Source organism: Micromys minutus, assembly GCF_963924665.1.
Source record: "Micromys minutus genome assembly, chromosome: 14".
NCBI lineage: Eukaryota > Metazoa > Chordata > Mammalia > Rodentia > Muridae > Micromys > Micromys minutus.
This window is the reverse complement of record NC_137983.1, coordinates 56,758,917-56,777,695: the sequence shown is the minus strand read 5'-3', so window position 1 is coordinate 56,777,695 and position 18,779 is coordinate 56,758,917.

Sequence of the window (18,779 nt, the reverse complement as noted above, 5' to 3'; positions counted from 1 at the left end):
TGTATATTATATCTCTATTTTTGCCTTTTTATCATAGTTATTTTTATCTTTGTTTTCCTACCCTCAAATGTATAAAATGATAAAAGTGATAATATACAATTGCTTAGAATGATTAAACAAGTTAATAATGAAAAGTATTTAAGATTGTTCATGGTAAAAATGCTGGCTGAGTTCTAGCAGTCACTGCCTTTGCCATTTGCCAATGAAGAAGTTCCTCCCCCTCTGAATATTTATTTCCCTTTTAACCCCAACTGATGTCTGACTTTAGTCAACCTCTGTGTTTCTGTGTATAGTAATAGCCCTACCTGATCATATATAGTTAGCAATTGACATATTAAAGTATATTGAAATAGTAATTAAAATGACAGCATCCAACAAGGGCTATTAAATATGGTTTGAAGTGGTCCCATATTAGTAACAGGCATCTTAGTAATTTCCACTTTCCACTTGGACACTGGAGTGTGATGGCAATCTACTTTCTCTCTGTTTGGTTGTTTGGTTGTTTGTTTGGTCGGTTGCTTGGATTTTTCTTTTTTTTTTTTTTTTTGGTTTTTTTTGGCCTTTTGGTTTTTGTTTGTTTGTTTGTTTGTTTTTGTTTTTGTTTTTTTGTTTGTTTTGCTTTGTTTTTTCTGACATTAAAAAACCCTCTAGTAAGGTCTGAGCTATTGGGTGAATTTGTTAAGAGTGGAAGCAAGACATGACGGTGGTTAAGGCCCTGCTTTCTCAGACCACATACCCACTTAAAGGGCACCACAGAATGTTCTTTCTCCAACCTTTATTTATGGACTAACTCCACGTATATCTTTGGGTTTTTTCTATATTTTGAATCTATGTTCTTTATGTGTAGGTAAAATTCACTCCTCCTGACAGTCTCTATTGTTCACTTGCATCTGTTGCTTATATTATCCAGTAATGCTCACTGAGAGAGACTTGTTCCTAGTGACAACAAATTACAGAGGTGCTAGAAAGGGTTTCATTTTACTAAAATAGTTTATCCATGTATATAATATTTATCTATCCATATATATGTTTGTCCATATATAATATATATAGAGATATAGACATAATGTTTAAAAATAACTTTTTATGTGGAGAGGGGAAACAAGGCACAGGCATGGAGGTAAGGCAATGACCTGCAGAAATTTGTTTTTGTTTTCACCATATGGGTTCTAACTCATGGTATCAGGCTTGGCAGCAAATGCCTCCTCAGTCTACCCAGCTCTCTTGTTTAAGGCTCAGTTCCATTTGGAAGAAAAATGCATATTTTTAAAATCAGAATTTTCACATTTTGACCTGTTTGTTTGTTTGTCACTTGAGACAAACAAGAGCAATTGGAAGGGATGGACCCAGCTGAGACTATGTCTCTGTAAGAATGCCCCATGGGCCAGCCTGTGGTGTATTTACAGTAATTGATGTAGAGGGTCCTGCCCGTTGTGGGTAGTTCTGACCTTGGGAAAGTGGTCAGGGATGGTAAAGAAAACCAGCTGAGCGAGTCTGGGTTACAAGCAAGTAAGAGGCTGTCCCCGTGTCCTCTGCTGCAGGTTCTGCTCCATGTTCCTGCCCGAGTTCCTGGTGTGACTTCTCTGAATGATGATGTACTGTGAGCTTTGAGCTAAAATCCGCCCGTTCTGTCCACATGTTTTCCGTTTATGGTGTCTCATCAGAGTGTCAAAAACCCTAAATCAGACATCCTTGTATCAGGAAACTACCAATCCATGGTTATTTTATTTTTCTGTTCTGATGGCTGACTTAAATGGTAAGTACTTTCAAGACCACATTCTACAATGGAGAATATCCTCCCACCAAAAGGGGCAAAGGCCATTTCTTCACCTGAAGACAGTTCAATAGTATGCACTACATTGGTTTTTGCCCTTATTAAAAATGGGGGAGAAAAAGGTAGTATTTGAAGATTTCCAAAAAGAGAAAAATCTTTTCATAATTTTGTCAGCTGAGTAAGGAGGCAAATTTAAAAAAAAACAAACAATCAAAGAAAACCAAAACCAAAACAAAAAGCCCGATGATTTTGAACCATGTGTCCTTGTACAGCAGTTCTTCCCGGCATCAGCAAACAATGGAAGTTGAGACAGCGATTGAGAATAAATAAACTAAGTAGGAACTACTTACAGGATGCTATTGTGGTAAATATTAAAAAGTGCAATCGTTCCCACGCGTGTCCTGCTCCACGCTGGCCTTGGCTCTCTCCCACTCGGGCAGTAGCTCCCATGCTCGTTCGAGCATCAGAGGGCCGTACGGAACTTGCACTAATTTATCTCAGCCGCTCCATGTGACCCACACAGTACTCGCTGACCCGGGGTAGTGTGCAAGCCACTCGGCTGTTTTCACACAAGTCTTTTGGCGGGTTATTACCTCACCAGTTCCCCACATCCTAATGCCCTGGCAGGCTCGGTGCATCCCACCACCACACCCTCTCATATACTCAACTAAGTCGACACATGAAGGAAATCACCACACAACAACCTCTGCTCCAATTGATATGATATGATTTTCCCATCTAGACAGCACGAAATCCTGTACACAGTCATCCCTTATAAAATATTCACAGCAACCTGTATCTACACGCAGAGAAAAAGTGTTTACATCTGCTTCCACGTTGCTCCCAGCTCCTTCTTCTCTCCAACCAAACAGCATGAAGAACAAGGTCATCTTCTCTAGTTAAATTTGGCCTACAGGATTTGGCTTTCGCCTGAGCGATGGTGAGTATGAAGCCGTTCACAACGCTTTCGACAATGTTTTCTTGAACTGCCTCTCCTAGCATCCCTCGGTTTCTGTAATACTTGCCCAGCGTTCCGTTACTCCTGCACTATCATTTACTTAACCTGCTGTTGCTGCTTAGCATGTTTCTGAGTTTTGCTATGACCACGTTTTAATACACTCTTTATTCACATAGCTTTGCCATTTTGTCTATGTTTTTGGCAAGATCAGTTTCTAAGGGGAAAGGCAAGCACATTTTAGAGTTCTTGTAAATTAGTTCTGTTATGTATGGCTGAATATATTACATATAAAGGTGCATCAGAATCCTAATTGCCCAGTGTACTTAAGTATGACAAATTTTATGGTTTATTTTCGTTTGTTTCTTTGCTTTCTGTTTTTCTAGGCAGGGTTTTTCTGTGTAGCTCTGGCTGTCCCAGAACTCGTCTGTAGATTAGGATGGCCTCAAACTACAGGTGTCTACATGGCTCTGTCTCCCAAGGCCTGGAATTTAAGTCATGTGTTCTCACCTTCAGACTTAAATATTCAAATTTTTAAAAATTACTCTTAAAATCAGAAACACCATTAGAAAATATTTGTACTTTATGTCAGTTTTAAAAAGTAATATTATATAAACTTCACCTTCAAATTGATTTTTATTAATGATTATATTAAGAAGGAATGTAATTTTGAAATGGACAATACTGTAATTAATCCTTAATTCTAACATAAGACAGGAATGAAGATGTTATTTGAAGCTGGGCATCTTTAGTAAACATAACAAAATTCTGTAAAGAAGGAGACCAACATATGCCTTTTTAGTTGTTCCTAGCTTTTGACCCATTGTTTTAAATGTTTTTAAAGTAAAATATTCCCCCCTATAAAGGAAATACAATATATTCCTTTAGGAAATTTGGAGATAAAAACATAATTATGAGAGATTGTGTGATTTCTCCAAATTGCTGTTGGAAATCTAAAGGGGAAATTAAGGCTTTTAAAGCCCATCAAAATGTTCACTGTTGAATGAACAAATCTTCCATAAACCCAAGCTTAAGTGAGGTCTGTGGGAGATCGCATTGAGACCTGCCTCCCAAGGGAACAGGAACTTCATGTCTGAGCTTGGGAATGTTTATGGTCATGTTTATGCAACAGAACAATCATCAATCTAATATTTCTATGTCAACAAAATCACAACTGTTCTATCATTCTTTTACCCCTTCACAATTTGGTTTAAATGAGTTTTATTAGATCTTACCTTCTCTATTTTTGTTTGTTTAACAAATGACATTTTATTTTCAAAGACTAGACTGTTGGTATGAAAGTCAACTTTCAAAAAAAATGTTTTTATATCACTCAGTAGGTAGAAGATCGTGTAGGCGAGACTGGTGCCCTGAGTCCTATATCCAAATCCACATGGTGGAAGGAGAGAAGTGAGTTTCACAAGCTGTATTTTGATCCACACACATTCTCAAGACTCCAGGCATATCCTTACTATGGGATGCTTATATTAACCTGTCATTTGAGGATGGAGCTCCAGATCTTCAAAGCACTAAAAACTGTCACAGTCACCATTGCATACAGAACAAGGCTAATGATGGGATGAAGTAGCATATTATGTATAAGTATGGGCACTTCCAGACAACAATGACGAAAATGTGACCTGCAGTTCTTGAAGGTTGGAGTTACCAGTAGGAGTACTATAAACAATAAAGATATCTGATGGCTAGAACTTTGAATCCACAGGAAACTAATGGGCACCACACCTTACCCTAGCACACAACTCACAGGTACACTGGTAAACAGTGTTGATTACCACATGCAAAATATAGAATACTTACGGCTGTGACTAAATTAAAATCATAACAAATTCTCTAAAACATATATACAGCATTTTCTATTAAGAAAAACAAGGGCAGAGGTAGGTCTATATCCATTTCTTAAGAGAGAAAATTCCAAGGACACTTATGACATCCCTAATTTGTCTAATGTTTCTAAAGTCAGACTTTAGCAAAACATTACAGCCATCTGTTTGATGGTCCTTTAAGTGAGGCTGAGCAGACTGATTAATGTGATTCTGTAATGGACTCAGCAGGTTGTTTCTATAACTCTCTGTGTGTGTGTGAGAGAGAGAGAGATGGGGGGGGGGGAGAGCAATAATTAAAGAAGGGGTCATGAATGAGAGAGGGAGTAGAGGGGTGGGGGTTGATTGGTCAGGAGAGAGGGAGAGGTAGACAAACTGAAAATGTAGTCCTCTTGCATAAAATTCTCAAAAAAATTTAACATGAAAAGAATGTAACAAATATTACCCCAGTCAAAGCTATATCTTTACCTAATCACATGAAAACCTGCAAAGAGCTTCTACCTTGTCTTTGTTTTTATGAAGGTTCTTCATCATTGTTTCTATCTTCTAAATATGACTTTCAGTTCCTTATTGTAAGATTCACATTTTATTTTAATATTGTAACATCTTTCATCTTACACATTTGAATCCTTATTCTGCTGGACGTTTTTTGTTTGATGAGACACTGCAGGGTACAGTAGGGCTACTTAGAACTTTCAAAACAAATGTCCTGATCTGCTTGATTTCCCCATATTTAGGGTCAAGAAGATGGCGGCCTTTGAATCAGGTTCATGAGTAGTACTATCAATGGCTATACTGCAAACAACAATATACACCTCACCTTCTCTGTTGTGATTGCATATGACAGTGTCAGCAACTTTCAAGATGATGTCTTACTGAGAAACAATGAGCTAAATAAAGACATGAGAGATGGCACAAAGCACACTCAGCTCTCTATTCAGACTCTGACATGATTTTTATTGAAAACCAAGAGATTAATTGGACAAGACTGTGGTTAATGAGAAGGTTTATGCAAGCATAGAACATGCTTGTTTGCTTGTTTTAAGACAACAACACGGCAGCTCTCTTTTCAACCCAGGAGTAGAGAACAGGTATCAGCATTTAAGTAGTAAAGGAGGCTTAACATGGTTCTGGGATGTTGTTTGGACATATACATCCTGAAGGAAGGATATATGACTAGTTGTGACTAGTAATGAAGGCTTGCTTTTTGGGTAGTTGGACAATAGAATTGGCTGAGTGGATGCTAGAAGTCAAAAATATTCAAAAGGGAACAAAGGGCTTCAAATTTTAGAGGTCACTTTCAATAGTGCTAATAAAAATTTCTTACACTGTCCAGTCTGCCTTTACAAACAAGAGCAAAAGTAAAAATGGATTACACACTAGATTGGTCAGCAAGGGTATGGGTATGGGTCTCCATTCAAAAGTAAATTTTAAAGCATAAATACATAAAAGTCCACAAGATTCCTTCCAGGGAGACTTGTGGCTGCAAAAGAGTCCAGGACATAATCTGATGTGAGAAAGAGAAGGCACCTGCAAAACACCCTTGGGACAAGGCTGAGGCATCTTGCTTCTGTGGCATCTCTGCTTACTCTAAGATTTTACCTAGTTTTCTAGCTTAAATGAGAACTGCCCCTATGTGCCCATGTATTTGATCCTTGGTCCCCAGTTGTTGGCACCATTTGGGAGGACTGTAGAAACTTTAGAGGGCACAAGGGTTCTGGAGGAAGTATACTGAGGGAGCATGGACGTGTTTATAGATTCATCGACAGCCTTTGTCTCTGCCCCACGCTGCCTGCAGATGACAATGTGATTGCTTTCTGCTCCAGCTGTCACATCATTCCTACATTGGGGACTTCGACCCTTGTGGAACTATAAACTAAAGTGTCCTTTCATCCTCAAGTTCACAGCGACTAAAAGAAAAATAACTAATATCAGTTTTGAGGACAATCTTCAGAATGAACACATGAAAATAGAAAGGTTAATCAGAGAGGTCCTGTTTAGGCTTAAGCAAGTCTATTCGGAAAAGAAAACTTCTTTGAATTTGCAATTTTATAAGGGACAGAAACTTATCCTACAGCCATGGTAGTGTGCAGTAATTACTTTGATAGGGGAAGATAATTACTACTGTGAACCTTCTCATAGGAGTAAAAACTTAACTAGAATTTGCATATGTTCTATGCTAAATTCAGCCTAGGTAGCCTGAAGGAGATGAATTGTTCCAACACTAATAGAAGCTACAGAAACAGGCACACAGTTTTTATTACACACACACACACAGAGAGAGAGAGAGAGAGAGAGAGAGAGAGAGAGAGAGAGAGAGGGAGAGAGGGAGAGAGAGAGAGAAACCAAGACAGAGAAAGAGTATAAATATATTATCAGCTAACCATGTGTTAAACACATAGATGTGTATTGCTTATTTAATGATATACACTCTATATATTATGAAATTCATAACTGCTTAAATATGGAATACATTGATTGATCACTGCATTATATCATATTATATTATCTTTATTTTATTTTTTGAGCTAGATAGACCAAGCTGGCACCAAATTCCTTACAGAGATGTTACATTAACATTTGGTCCCCTGATTTTGTCCCCTGAGTACAGGGATTCCAAGTATGAACTGCCATGCCTGGTTTTATGTAGTGCTTGGCTTGAGACCTGACACTTCCTTAATGCTAGGCAAACAATCTACCAACTTAGTAACATTTCCACACCCTCGATATGATTTCTTGAAAATATGAATTTAATCCTAGTCCCATGTGAATATATTTGATGAGAATAGTTGAGAGTAAAGGCATTCAGTTACCCACATAGTCATGGGCAGTTGTTTTGACCAGCTACTAGAAGCTAAATAAAGAGCTAGTGCAAGAAGTGCCTACCCTTCTTGTCAGCACCACTGTCTGTTGCTTCTAACACTCACACATTGTTTCCTGGTCTGTGGGTTGTAGCAACAGAAAGAAAGCATCACGGTAACTTGGTTAGAACCTTAGAATTTGAAAAGTAAATAAAACGTCTTTGCTGTTGACTGTGCATATTTCCAACAGAAAATATATATGTTCAGTTCAGTGAGCATACAGAAAAAGAACCTCTAAGGAAAAACAGGACTGAAACTGGGCATCTACCAGCTGAAGTTCTGGGTTTTTCTACAGTGGGGAAACTTGTCGTGTGGCATGTTTGTGAATTTAGTTTTTTTCTCAGTTGCTTGTGTGAATTCTGACAAGTTACATTTCTAGTTCTTTCAAGGTCAGAAGCTTCTGAGAGCTTGCCTCTCCTGACCCTTCACTGTATCCTGAGAGACCAAAGTGTTTCGAAGAAACCACTCCTGAGAGGCTTTAGCGGCTGGCCGAAAGTAATAGAACTACTCTTTTCATGGTACATTTGCTCAGCATTTGAGAGCAATCAAATGCATCATGAAGAGTAATGAACTCTAATTGAAAGGGGATTGAGCCGACCGGATGATCCATCTGCCTGAAATACCATCCTTCCCAAATATGGTACTGTGGTTTGATTTTATTGCCCTCCGGCCCTGTCACCCTTTATTTTTGTTCTAAGCTTTTCACTCCTTATATATAAAACATGGGAAATGTTCCATTTCTTTGCAATTTAACTTAATCCAATTTACTTTTCAGTTTCTAAGGTATTTTACCAACTTCAGAGTCAACTATTCTCAAGCTTTACTCTAAGAGAAGGAAACCAATAACCCCTTCCACAAAACTACAGTCTGTATAGCCATTTAAAGACAAGCCTTCTCCGTCATTCCTTTTGACTTCTGCAGGGTACAAAACCTTTGCAGAGCTTGGATGAGTCTGGGAAATTCACTCATGAGAGAATTCTTTAAGGTCATAGGTTTGTGTGACTTGTGTCAGCTCTGCCACTAGATAAGGTGGCAGATGAAGGATTAAAGGAATAAGTCAAGATTTTCTAAGTGAATAGTGTTTGTAGAGTGAGCTTAAACTCTGAGCAGGACTTAAGGAATCAGCTTACTCAACACAGTCTGGGTAGTCCAACAGTGGCTCCTTGTGTACAGGAGATGTTCAGAGTCTGGTAACTGATCAGTCAACAAAACTGGGGGCACAATTCCAATTAAGTGCAGAGGGACTGGAGAGGTGCTGGGCCTCAAGGCCACAGTGTCACACCTAAAAATCTGATTTCTTGTAGTATCAAAAGATGTCAACAACAGTAGCAAACATGAGAATATGTGCACAGAGAAAGGAATGGAATTATGTAGGAAAAATGGAGCATAGCTTTTTCTTTGGACCATCTTATATCTGGGATGCTATCAGACAACAGTACCCACTTTTACAAGAAGATTCCTATCTAGAGAAAGGGTCTGTAACCCCATGGGAAGAATGACATTATCAACCAACCAAACCCACCACAGTTCCCAGGGACTAAAACACCAAGTAATGAGTTCTCATGGAGAGAGTCATGGCTCAAGTCACTTACTTATGTAGCAGGAATAGTATTTTCTGGCATCAGTGGAAGGAGGGGTCTTTGGTCCAGCAAAGGCTCATTTTCCCAGTGTAGGGGAATGCCAAGGCACTGAGGTGGAAGAGGCTGGTGGGGAGAGGGAGCACCTTCATGAAAGCAGTTGTAGAACTAGAAATGATGTTGCTGAATGACATAGCTGACCACAGAGAAACAGTTTACCCCTCAAACAAGAGGAGTGTGTTAACAAGCACAGCAAACTGTCCAAACGACATCAACTATTGGTTTGCCTTCTCCACAACAACTGTCAACCTCAATGCTTCCTGCTTCCTTTGCTTCATATTAAAAAGACACCAATGTCCATTAAAAGAATATTGTCTTTTAATAAATGTCTTATCTCTCCTACAGGATGAGATGAGTCAGCTGACTCTACAAAGGAGATATGTTCTTGCCACACTTCCTGAAAACATCTCAGTAGATACGCATAACAAAAATAATGTGAATTTTTTAACCTATGCCTTAGTGTCTCTTCATGGCTGTATGCCCAATCACCACCCAAAGTGGGCTGCTAAGTTTTTGCTAGCAATGAGATACTAATTTTATGACTCCAAGTCTCACCATAAGTATAGTTTTTTCTGACCCTTGTCTCCAGGAGCCAGCACTTTGATAGAAATAATTGCTTCTCTGTCCATATTTTCATGGAATATTGTAAAAAAAAAAATCCCCGTTAAAATAATGATCATGTAGATTTATAAGGATTTATGTTAATTTTTTCCTAACATAGTTTCCCAAAAAAAAATTGTCTTCTCAGCTGTGAACATTTAGATGCCTAAAAATATGTTTTGCATGAAACATAAATGCAATAACCATTTACTAAATTGAATTTTGGACAGTTAGCAACAGGAATATTCCAGAGTGGTACATATTATTTTTGTTTGCTCTAATCACTCTTTCTCATACAGTCCAACCATGCCAAGGAGACGCAAACTACTTTTACCATCTGACAGACTTTATTTTACATTCACACATATTTTATATTCAGTACAGGTACATGTGAGCCAAGATTACCCAGAAGATAATGTGTACTATTGCCATACACTATTATTGTATTAACTATTTTCTTCTACCTGAATGTATTTATTGAACTTCTCTGATCACATTCTACAATGATAAATATGGAGATTGTCGATACAGGCATTACAATGGTGACAATCTCTTGTCTTCAATACTGAGTGCCGAGTTCCACATACAGTCTTCTGTCACAATCTCAAGCCAAAATATCTCTGTAGCATGAGCTGATGATTTCCGTGTGCACAAATCACATGGTTCCCAGATGCAATGCATTCCATTAATTAAACAGGTCTGCCTACTCATAATTTAATTCACTGAAAGAATTCACAAGAGGGATGGGAATCTGGGTTCCCCTGCTTCCCATAAATGTAATTGACATAATGAGCAGCTTTCTTCTCTTTTGAGTCACAGAGCTTTACAGTAATACCTGACTCACACGATATCAAGCTGTCTCTGAGATCTACAGAGAAATAATCTTGTGAGTGCAGTTCATCTCCGTGTAGATAGATATCATATGGCATTCAAGGCTTCAGAAATAGAGAAGATGAAAAAGACTTCAATGGAAATAGTGGGTGGCCTGTTAAAGCCTGAGTTAGATAATTCACATGGCATGAGCTACATAGTAGCCTCTCATTCAAGTATTCTCAGAAAAGGCTTACAATTTTTTAAATGAGAGGAAAAATATCTTTGAGGTTTTATCATCAATCATGATCTCCTTTGGTAAGTGAATAAAAAATTTAAAAAAAAAGATTTGCAGGATTTAGCAAATTAATAAGGCTCACGCTGCTAAAATGGATAGAAACTTGACTTCATATTTATACCTTCTCATTTCTAATGCTAGAATTCTTCCACTAAGCAGTTTTAAGATGGCCTGGCAGTTACAACTGAAAAAATGGTAAGAATAGAAACTACACATATAATAAATGATGGGTAAAGGGGGTAAGAACTGTTTTTATCAAGCCACCTATTTTTACAGAAACTTTAATGTGTCACTATTCTTGACAATTATAAGAATGGAAAAGAAAAATTTCAATCTCCTCCAAGATTACAAACATTCTTTATGTTTCCTAATTAATTTTAAAATGGTACTTTAGATAGTTAAGATAAAACAGCCACTAAAAGAAGAAATGTGAGTCTTTTGGAAAGTAACCAGTGAGCTCGCTATTACAGTTTAATTTTACTCTTTTATTTCTCTCACTTTTTTTGTGGGTTGTTTTTTTCTTGGTTAATTACTTGTAGCCTTTATAGATTTCAAGTACAATTCCTTACTTTCTCTTCCTGGCTTACACTATTCAAGGTGATATAGAAAAACAACCAGAGAGCTAATAAATGTCATTTTTACATGTTACATAAAATATTTGTGAAACAAGTAAGTAATGTTCGTGTATTTTTAGAATCGGCAGGCTAAGACTTTAATATCTGGTGTTGAGAAAAATAGCTCTTTGAAAGGTTCCATTTTATATACAAACTATAGAGATTTCAGCACCTACTGATAGGTTGTGAACATTTATAAGTGAATGAAACACAATAAATGACAAATGCCTACCCATGTTTAAAACATAATATTTTAGTGACTGCTTTATTTATGAAATAAAAATAGAATCCTGAGCTACTCCTCACTTGACTTAGCTTTTATTATTCTTATAGCCAACTAGGTGAGAAATACCAGCATATATAAAGATATGTTTTCCCATCAGTTTCAAGTATTGTACTAATCTCTAGGTGGTAAGAGGACATCAGACTCCTGTTCACATCTACATACCTGCATGAACATCTTCCTTAGATGAGTAAGTAATGCTAATCATAAAAAAATTGAGGTTTAAAGAGTCATTAACTTGTGTGTATGTGTGTCTGTGTGTGTGTGTGTGTGTGTGTGTGTGTGCATTCACACACATGCCCTTGGGTGAGTTTATGTATACCAAATGCATTCAGGAGCCTGAGAAAATAAAGGAGATTATCACATCCCCTGAAATTTGAGCTATCCCTGGTTGTGAACTGCCATATGGGTACTTTAGAAGAAACCCAGGTCCTCTAAAAGAATAAGCAATATTCTGCTAACTCATCTCTCTAGCCCATCCTTAATCTCTGTGTTGTTGTTTACAACATTCTTCTTGTCTCACCTCTGATTCCTCATTTAGTTTTTCTAATATTTTAGGCTTTTCAAAGATAGCAACTCAGAGGAATGACAAAACAAAGACAAAACAAACAAGAACAATAAAATAAAACCAAGCAAGCAAACAAGAAAACAAACCAACAAAGCCAACTTAATTACAAGTAGAGTTTGAACTGAAACTTCAAAACCTTTGACTATGAAAGGATTTCTGGCTTAGTTGGAGGAGAAAATATATTCTTGTAGTGGGCAGTTCTGATGTGTTTGTATTGTAATGCTAAATACTGGCTCTCAAGACATGATTACACCCCAACCCCAGACAAGCAGATTCTCTACACACAAAATGATGCTATGTGAACCTAGATCCCCAATTTAATTGTTCAATAAAAGACTAGAACCTGATGGGAGAGTGGAGGGAGAAAAGTGGGATGTGAGAATTCAGCTAGCAGGTTACAGGTAGAAGGAGGTTTAGAAAGAAGTTACTTTGGGGGTGATGTTATCTTCTCTATAATTCAAGTAGTTTCTTTAAGTGTAAACTATAAACAGCAATTACATTTAGAGAAAAAATTATTTTAGTCAAGAGTGAGAATACTTGTCCAGTTGTAGAATGATTGGGCAGATAATAAAGTGAAAAAAGTAAATATGAAAGTTATAACAAAGATGAAATTACTGACATCTGAACTCATCTGGTGATCAATTAGGAGAACAAAAGTGATCAAAATATCTCAGAATTTGAAATCTAGGAGTGCATGGGTGCCCCTTGTAGATACTCAAAACTTTCCTAGCTTGACAAAACTTTTGCTAATGGTTAAATGATATCCTGAGATAGAACATGATTAGTTTTTGGTACAGACCAGATGTCAGGGATCTCATCTCAGAGACGATAAAATAAGGGACCCTCCAGGAGGACACAGCTAAAGAAGAGGAGATAAGGAACTGATAGGTCCAAGGGTTCTGGATGAAAAGCATCTGGAGCACAAGAACCAGGTAAAAGAAGAAAAGTGCAGAGGGACTCAAGCTTGCAGGTGGCTAAGAAGTTAAGGCTCAGAGTGACCCCAGGACTTGCTCCTGTCCTCAGGTCTATGTGGTTGATACAAAAGATGGCTCAACACTGAGAGTTGTTTTTCTTCTATGATAATGACATCATTAAACTTTGCATGCTCATCTGAATTTTCCTCAAAGTCTATTTTTGTGGGCCTTTTTTTTTTTGCATTTGTTTTAATTACAATTTCTATACACAGAGTTAGATCCTCAGGTTTCAAAATCTTCCAAACAGTTTTCTATTTTAAAGAGACTAAATAAAGGCTCTGATGGATCTATATGCATGGGAATTCCACAATCTTTTTATAGGAAGTTATTTTAGTCAAATGGAGTTGGGAATGAGCTTCCAGTTAACAGAGACGCGTTATGGTGCATCATGATGAGAGCAGGGTAAGCAAATGCTGAGTCATCAGTATGTTAACCATTCAGCATCCAGATGGCTCCACATGTTTCCAAAAGGAAAAAAACAAAAAACAAAAAAAAACTCATGTTAGCCAAATCTTTGTTTGTAATTTAGAGCATCTGGAAGATAAAGCCACACTGACTGTGACTGCAGCTGATCTCTGCCCTTCCTTTCCAGATGTTCTTTGCTTCTTAGGCACAGACACAGTACATATATGCCAGGGTCACTTTCAGTGGACAGGAAATTGAGCTGTAGTCAAAGAAATGAGAGCATAAGTAAACATGGCTTTTTAAGCCTGACTCCACTGATGGGAAATTGGTAATGCCTCCAGAGTTATGACCCTCTACAATGTTCAGCTCTTAGCATGGAATCTTTCTGAGACCTAATACATAAAAGATGGAAGCGTCCACTCAGCCTAGGTCCTTGGGGCTGGCAGAGAAGAGTCCTCTCCATGTGTCTAAAGCCATGCTGGCCAGAAAATATCAAGAATTAAGTTTATCGTGTGAGTCACTTAGATATAGAGGCTGAGCTACAGACCATTGTCTATTTTGGATGCCTACACCTAATTAGTTACTTTTCTCATCCCGCCACAAAATACCTTACAGAAGGAACCGAAGTTAGGTTGGCATATTGTTAAAGGTATGGGATATCAGTGCACTAGGGAAAACCTGGTCCTGCATCTGTGGTTCCTAGGCACCAGGGTTTGGAGCATAGCTTGCTTATAGCTTTCTGGATCAAAAACTGGAGATCTTGGACCTAAATAATAAGCCAACATCACTTCTTCATGACTGCTCTTCTATGACAACCCTGAGATTCCACCTCACACCAACCAGAATGGCTAAGATCAAAAATTCAGATGACAGCAGATGCTGGTGAGGATCCAGAGAAAGAGGTACACTTCTCCACTGTTGGTGAGGTTGTAAACTGATACAACCACTCTGGAAATCAGTCTGGTGATACCTCAGAAAATTGGATATAGTACTACCTGAAGATCCAGCTATTCCACTTCTGGGCATAAACCCCAGAGACACTCCAATATACAACAAAGATGCATGAACCCCAAAGTTTATAGTTTCTATTTGGTCTATTTCTGCTCTGATTTTGATTATTTTTGCTGTCTACTCCTCTTGGATGTATCTGCTTCCTTTTGTTCTAGACCTTTCACCTGTGCTGTCAAGTATCTAGTGTATGCTTCCTTCAGTTTCTTTTTAGAAGCACTCAGAGCTATGAGTTTTCCTCTCAGTACTGTTTTCATTCCATCCCATAGGTTTGGGTATGTTGTGTTTTAGTTTTCATTAAATTCTAGAAAATCCTTAATTTCTTTCTTTATTTCTTCTTTGACCATGGTATCATATATAGAGCATTGTTTAGTTTCCATGTGTATATGAGCTTTTTGTTTTCTTTGTTTTTATTAAAGACCAGCCTTAGACCATGGTGATCTGATAGGATGCATGGGAGTATTTCAAACTTCTTATATCGACTGAGGCTTGTTTTGTGACTGATTATATGGTCAATTTTGGAGAAGGTGTCTTTAGGTGCTGAGTAGAAGGTGTATTCTATTTTAGGATGATATGTTTTGTACATGTTTATTAATTCCAGTTGGTTCATAACCTCTACTAGTTTCACTGTGTCCTTGTTCAGTTTTTTTTCCCATGATCTGTCCATTGGTGAGAGTGGGGTGTTGAGGTCTCCCACTATTATTGTGTGGGATGCAGTGTATTTTTTGAGCTTTAGTAGGGTTTCTTTTATGAATATGGGTGTTCTTGTATTTGGAGCATACATATTAAGGATTGAAAGTTCCTCCTGACAAATTTTCCTTGTAATGAGTAAAAAGTGTCCTTCCTTATCTTTTTTGATAACTTTTGGTTGTAAATCTACTTTATTCGATATTAGAATGGCCACTCCACCTTGCTTCTCGAGGCTGTTTTCTTGAAAGATTTTCCTCCAACCTTTTACTCTGAGATAGTGTCTGTCTTTGTCTCTGAGAAAAGGTTCCTATATGAAGCCAAATGCTGGATTCTGTTTATATATCTAGTCTGGCAACCTATATCTTTTTTATTGGGGATTGAGTCTATTGATGTTAACAGATATTAAGGAATACTGGTTGCTGTTTCCTGCTATTTTTGCTTTTAGAGGTAGAATTGTGCCTGTTTATCTTTCTTCTTTTGGTTTTCTTGCTTAGGTATTTTCTTGTTTTTACTGGGACATAATTTTCCTCCTTCTCTTGGGTTTTCCTCCTTAAATTCATTGTAGTGCTGGGTTTGTGGTCAGATATTGTGTAAATTTAGATTTGTCTTGGAATATCTTGGTCTCTCCATCTGTGGTGTTTGAGAGTTTTGCTGTGTATAGCAGCTTGGTCTAACACTTGTTTTCTCTTAGGGTCTGCATGATGTCTGTTCAGGGTCTTCTAGCTTTCATAGTCTCTGTTGAGAAGTCGGGTGTGATTCTGATTGGTCTGCCTTTATAGGATACATGACCTTTTTCCCTTACTGCTTTTAGTATTCTTTCTTTGCATTGGGCACTTGGCATGTTGACTATTATGTACCAGGAGAAATTTCTTTTCTGGTCCAACCTATTTGGAGTTCTGAAGGCTTCTTTTATGCTCATGGTCATCTCATTCTTAAGGGTAGGGAAGTTTTCTTCTACAATTTTGTTGAAGATATTTACTGTGACTCTTAGTTGATATTTTTAGCCCTCTTCTATTCCTATTATCTTTAGGTTTGATCTTCTCATTGTGTCCTGGATCTCCTGGACATTTTGGGTTAGTAGATTTTTGGCTTTTGCATCTTCTCTGACTGTTTTGTCCATGTTTTCAATGTTGTCTTCAGCCCCCAAGATTCTCTCTTCCATTTCTTGTAGTCTGTTTGAGATGTTCGCAACTTTGACTCCTGATTTCTATTTTAGGTTTTCTACCTCCAGGGTTGTCTCTTTTAGTGTTTTCTTTATTGTTTCCATTTTAAATTCCTTCTTTAATTCCTTCAACTCTTTGGTTCTGTTTTCCTGCAGTTCCTTGATTTCTTTGAGTGTTTTTCTTGTTTCCTCTTTAAAATCTTCTATTTCTTTATGCTTTTTCTCCCGTTCTTGTTTAAGGATCTCTATCATCATCTTGAGGTACGATTTTGGTTCTGAGTCTTCTTTTTCTGGAGTGTTTGGCTTTCTGCTGTTTGATGTGCTGGGAGAGCTGGGTTCTGGTGTTTCCGGGTTGTCTTGGTTTCCCCATGGTAAGTTCTTTCACTTTCCTCTTGCCATCTTGTTGTATGTGATTATAAGTGTTCTTGTTGTCAGTGATTGGTTGCAGTCTCTCCTGTGCACCTGGCCTGTGTCCCTGGGTCTCAGCTGTTCCTGGTGGCAGATGACCTGAGTGTTTGTTCTGCATGCAAGGGCCCTCCGATTGGAAACCAAGTCCCTACAGCAGAGGTTCTGCTCTCTTGAACCAATTGGGAGGAAGCACTTTCTCGGCCCTCGACCCAGACCTCTCTTTGCCCTGGCTACTCACAGTACAGTCTCATCAGGCCTGTGTCCCTGAATTTCAGCTGTTCCTAGTGGCAGAAGGCCTAAGTGCCTGTTCTGAATGCACAGGCTCACTGGGAGGTAACTGAGACCTTATGGCAGAGTTCCTGCCCCCCTGAACCAGGCAGGGGGCCGGGTGGTCGGCCTAGACCTCTCTGCGCCCTGGCTACTTGCAGCACATTCTCACCAGGCCTGTGTCCCTGGATCTCTCTCAGTGCATTTCTTTGTCTTATTTAAGGATTAAAAAAATTTAAACTCTGATGATCTATTCATATGCCACAGATTTACAACTGGTTCATCCCACAAAATAATGCTGATGGAATTTGTACTGAAGCAGTTTTCCAACTCAATGTGGTCTAAGACTGCAAAGAATAACAGAAAACAAGATAGTGAATCAGTTAATCTTATCAACTTGATTAGTTCTAGAGTAACCTAGGAGACAAATCCCTGGGCATGTCTGTGAGATGGGAAGATTGACCTGAAAAGTGGGCAGGCTGATTGCACAGAGTATGGTAGACATCTTAATAACAAGAAGAAAAATGACTCAATGGGACCAGCTGCCTAAGCTTCCTGCTGTCCTAATGTCTCCATGACAACAGACTGTACTCCTGAACTATAAACTGAAATCAGCTGTTCTATCCTGAAGTTGTTTCTTGCAAGGTATTTTTCACACAATAGAAAAGGTGACTGACACAGGGTAGAATCTCAGAAGAAAATGTCATTGACAATGAACTCATGACCTCTCCAAGGACAGAATGAAGAGCAAAGACTCAAAAGGAAGGCTACTTTTAACAGAAAGGTAGGGAAGTCTCCTTTGGAAACTTCTGAGTGGACTTGATGAACACAGGTCTACTGCAGTGTCTTTAAGCAACCAAATCAGAAGTCACCACTAGATTAGGACCAAAGTGTCACCATTTAATGATAGCACATACAGAACAAACATTAAGAAAGGAATCCAAATGCTTTAGTGTGGTACACACAACATGAATCTACTTGTTGTTTTCTTTTTAAAGAGAGACTCATATATTCTTTTTTGTCTGTACTAAAGACAATGTTTGTATTTCTTTAATAAAAAAGCATTTATAATACAAAATTGGCCACTGGGGAGTAGGATCCTGAAATGTGTGCATAATGAGCTTAGCTTATTAAAAAACATTTTATTTGTTTCTCTAAAAAGCAACATCTTCATTGTCAGTGCATTGTGAGTCTTAGTGAATCCCTCTGCTGTCTCTCTATCCTGGTTAGTGGAGATCATCGTGCCTAATCAGATAAATTAGCTGACGTAACAGATCAGTAAATCATTTCTCTGTGACGAAAAATATTATAATTTTATCTGATTGTTGAAGTTTAAATCATTTTAGCCCATTTAGAATTTGACATTATAGCTTAACAGGTTTGCAAAAAATAAAAAAAATAAGGGACCAAAACTGAAGGACAACGGAAAAAATACAATTCCAAACACATATTTTTTTAAGAAAAAAATTAATGAAGGTAAATTGTGTGGCACAGGTGTTGTCTATTACATTCCTACCAAAATTTTTGTCATTAAATTGAATATGTAGATACAAAATTTTAAAAATCTTTTAAGGTTAAACTGTGGGTATGAGCTTATTTTTCTTAAGGATCCTGCTAGTGACTT